A 5,000-nucleotide genomic window follows, 5' to 3' on the forward strand; every position below is an offset into this window, starting at 1 on the left:
CAGACAGAGACAGAGAGAAGGGGGGCAGCGGTTAGTGGGAGAGAGAGAGTAGGGTGGGAGAGAGAGAGCAAGAGAGAGAGGGGGGGTTGGGGTTCACGGGGAAGGGGTTGCCGGGAGGAAGAGTGGAAGAGAGAGAGAGAGAGAGAGAGAGAGTAGGGTGGGAGAGAGAGACAAAGAGGGAGAGAGAGAGAGATAGATGAGAAAGATGGGGAGAGGGAGAGAGACAGAATGTATGTGAGTGTGCGTGAATGTGTGTGTGTGTGTGTGTGTGTGTGTGTGTGTGTGTGTGTGTGTGTGTGTGAAAGAGAGAGAGAGTTTGAGTGTGTCTGTATGTGAATATGCGTGTGCGCATGTACAGTACCGTGACAGCATAGCACAACACAACACATCTGTTTAATGAAAGCAGATGCCTGACCTATGCATAAACACACACACACACACACACACACACACACACACACACGCAAAACACACACACACACACACACACACACACACACACACACGCACACACACACACACATGGATTTTAAAAAAAAAGAAAAAAAAAATCCCGCAACCGCACACAATAGCATCCAGCGTGTTATCTACCGTTACCATCTGTGCAAAGCTCGCCGACACACACTGGAGGAAATGAAAGCATTCATTCTCTTCATGGCTGATCCACTGTTTGACCTTGGATACGATGATGATGATGATGATGATGCTGATAATGATTGCTGATGCTGATACCATCACACATGCAAAACACATTCCTATTCCTACACATGCACGCCTGAATCACGAGTCAGTTGAAAAGGTTCATGAGCAATTAAAGAGAAGAAGAAGGATGGGGAAAAGAAGAGATAAAACAGTGCAAGTGATAAGTAGCGAGATGTCAGCCTCTGGGACAACGCACACACACACACACACACACATTGCTTGCAACACGAAAGAGAGAAAGAGAGCAGGGCCTAGCCGGTGACACGCCAGGTGAAAAGTGACCAGATGATCTCCCACTCCGTCAATTAGTGCAAGTTAAGTGGACTGCAAAGACAATCGCTTGTGCGGCGAAGTAGGTCGGCTTAACTCTTTCCATACGAACGGCGAAAGAGGCGACGTTAACAGCGCTTCACCCCAATTACCATCATCAAAATATTGCAAGCGGAAAGCTCTTATACTGAAGACGTGAATGTTGACAAAGAATACCACAATTCTGACGACGGAAGCTAAAGGTTGAGTCATTCAGACACCCACTGGACATCCGAGGGGTCTGTGTAGAGGAGAAGAGAGGACTGGCTGTACTGTGAGTTAAATCAGGCTAAATCTGATAAGAATTGTGTTTGTTTCTGGGTGTTCAGTGATAGATTTCTGAATGATTCCTGAACCGATCTACGTCGGTTAGGTCGCAAAAGAAAGAGCTCAATGTCTACTATCTAATGAGTATAAAATGGAGTGTTGATTATTCAAGATGAATTTATAATCTTAATTTAAGTCACCTCAAAAGGGTCAGTTTTAGCGAGTTCGTCGCTGAAAATTACAAACTGCGTTAAATCAATTAAACGTGGGCCAACATAAATGGAACAGATTTAAAGATGGAATTGCGACGATTCTCACAGTATATAATACTTGTAGTTTACTGATCCGACAAAAAAAGATGTTTAACTAAATACGGTGCATCAATAGCACAGATTCCAGCTCAGCCAATGGAGTTGAGCGACACTGGTCGAGGAGTGGGTGTGTGGTGAGGACAAAATGACGTAAGCTTAGCGTCAGTTGAAATCTTTACATTGACGAACGATTAGACTAAAATCAAATATGCTTCTAACAGATTAACGTGTGTGTATAAGCACAACAGATATAATCTGCTGTGAACGATACCTAAATATAAATTAATACATGTTCGGAGCAGTTTAGAATGGGCACGGATTATTCGAATTTAACAGATTAACGTGTGTGTGTAAGCACAACAGATATAATATGCTGTGAACGATACCTAAATATAAATTAATACATGTTCGGAGCAGTTTAGAATGGGCACGGATTATTCGAATTTGGAATGGTGTCGTGCCTCATGCCTGAGTCATTGAAAGGCAGCAGGCATGCTGTGGAAAAAATGTCGTCTGCTTTACCTCAGCTTTAGGCCTGCGCTGTCAGTTGAACTATGGTTATCTACAGCCAGCTGAGCGCTTGGCTATATCGATCTCTCTCTCTCTCTCTCTCTCTCTCTCTCTCTCTCTCTCTCTCTATATATATATATATATATATATATATATATATATATGTATATATATATATATATATATATATATATATATATATATATATATATATATAGAAAAGCTGTGCATCTGTGATATATATACATATGTATGTGTGTGTGTCGTTTGTGTGTTTATAATTGTATGTGTGTTTCTTGGAAACTCACTCTAATACATATGTGTATATATATATATATATATATAGAGAGAGAGAGAGAGAGAGAGAGAGAGAGAGAGAGAGTATATATTACTCGCGAGGGTACACACACACACACACACACACACACACACACACACATCAACACCCCTGTCTGTCCTAGGCACCTGTTCCCGAATCCTGTGGCTGCCAGCAGAAGACACACAGAACGCAAGGCATTTGGTTTTGGTGCACAAGCTGTGCATCTGTGATGATGCCAACTGTCATCCGACCAACAAAACAACATGCCAGGCAAACCGAATGATAGATGGATAGGATAGGTAGATAGGCAGGTTGGTAGGAAAGTAGGTCAACACCGAATAAAGTACAAGATCAGCACTCTATGTTATAGATGCATTCACAAAACTGCCCCTTCCTATCTCTGCCGCTGCCTTCACCTCTACACTCCATCTCGCTCACTACGATCGGCCTCGGATCTACTCTGTTTACGCATACCCAGATTCAAACATTCGACTGTTGGCCGCCGTTCTTTCTCTGTTTCTGGACCTTGCGATTGGAATGAACTTCCTTTTTCGCTTCGTCAAGTCTCCACACTCAGCTCTTTCAAGTCTGGCCTTAAAACCCACCTCTTCCCAAAATAGCCTCCCTTGCCTGCCTTTCCTTGTCTTTAGTTTCTACAGTATTAGAGATATGCATGCGTGTGAATGACTGGTGCGAAAGCGCATTGATTTGTCTCTGCACAAGATCCAGTGCTATATAAATATTATTATTATTATTATTATTATTATTATTATTATTATTATTATTATAGGAAGAAAGATACGACTGCTACTACTGATAGGTTGGTAGGAAAATAGGTTAATAGGTAAGACAGATACGTACCGCTACCACTGTTTGTTACAGACAAAATTATTGTTAGCTACATTTTATATGACAAATCCCACCTGTGCAATTACTGGTTCCGCAGCTGCTGTTGCTGATATGATGGAGGACGAGCTTTTTTCTTTTCTTTTCTCTTTTCTTTCTTTCTTTTCTTTTCCTTTTTCCTTTTTTTTTCTCTCTCTCTTTTTTCTTTCTTTTTTTTTTCTTCTTTTTTTTCCGTAGTTGTATTATTTAACGCAACGAAAGCAGATCGTCTATCGTTGACGGATTGAGAACTACAGTGGGTGGGTGGGAGGTGGGGCGGTGGTCTTTATTCGTCACTCCTTACTGTGTGCCCGCGCTATGGTGGTTTTTGATGCCTTTGTGTGTGTGTGCGAGGGGAGGAGGGGCGGGGGGGAGGGGGATAGGGGGTATAAAGAGGAAGGATTGGAGAGAATGGAAGGCGACGGAGGATGAGGAAGAGGGTGATGAGGAAGAGGGTGGTAACATAGGAAGAGGGGGAGGGTGGTGACGGAGGATGAGGAAGAGGGTGGTGACGGAGGATGAGGAAGAGGGTGGTGACATAGGAAGAGGGTGGTGACGGAGGATGAGGAAGAGGGTGGTGACGGAGGATGAGGAAGAGGGTGATGAGGAAGAGGGTGGTGACGGAGGATGAGGAAGAGGGTGGTGACAGAGAGGAGGATGAAGAGGGTGGTGACAGAGGATGAGGAAGAGGGTGGTGACAGAGGATGAGGAAGAGGGTGGTGACAGAGAGGAGGATGAAGAGGGTGGTGACAGAGGATGAGGAAGAGGGTGGTGACAGAGAGGATGAGGAAGAGGGTGGTGACAGAGGAAGGGAGAGGGTGGTGACAGAGGATGAGGAAGAGGGTGGTGACAGAGAGGAGGATGAAGAGGGTGGTGACAGAGGATGAGGAAGAGGGTGGTGACAGAGAGGAGGATGAAGAGGGTGGTGACAGAGGATGAGGAAGAGAGTGGTGACAGAGAGGAGGATGAAGAGGGTGGTGACAGAGAGGAGGATGAAGAGAGTGGTGACAGAGGATGAGGAAGAGGGTGGTGACAGAGAGGAGGATGAAGAGGGTGGTGACAGAGAGGAGGATGAAGAGGGTGGTGACAGAGGATGAGGAAGAGGGTGAGGGTGGTGACATAGATGAGAAGAGGTGATGAGGAAGAGGGTGGTGACAGAGAGGAGATGAAGAGGGTGGTGACAGAGAGGAGGATGAGGGTGGTGACAGAGGATGAGAAGAAGTGGTGACAGAGAGGATGAGGAAGAGGGTGGTGACAGAGGATGAAGAAGAGAGGTGGTGACAGAGGATGAGGAAGAGGGTGGTGACAAGGATAGGAGAGGTGACAGAGAGGAGGAGAGAGGTGGTGACAGAGATGAGAAGAGTGGTGACAGAGAGGAGGATGAGAGAGGGGGTGACAGAGGATGAGGAAGAGAGTGGTGACAGAGAGGAGGATGAAGAGGGTGGTGACGAGAGGAGGATGAAGAAGTGGTGAAAGATGAGGAAGAGAGTGGTGACAGTAGAGGATGAGAGAGGGTGGTGACAGAGAGGAGAGAAGAGGGTGGTGACAGGATGAGGATGAGGGGAGGGTGGTGACATAGGATGGGGAAAGAGGGTGATGGGGAAGAGGGTGGTGACAGAGGATGAGGAAGAGGGTGGTGACAGAGGATGAGGAAGAGGGTGGTGACACAGAGGATGAGGAAGAGGGTGGTGACAGAG

The sequence above is a fragment of the Babylonia areolata genome, chromosome 1 (assembly GCF_041734735.1).
Source record: "Babylonia areolata isolate BAREFJ2019XMU chromosome 1, ASM4173473v1, whole genome shotgun sequence".
In the NCBI taxonomy this organism is placed as follows: Eukaryota; Metazoa; Mollusca; class Gastropoda; order Neogastropoda; family Buccinidae; genus Babylonia; species Babylonia areolata.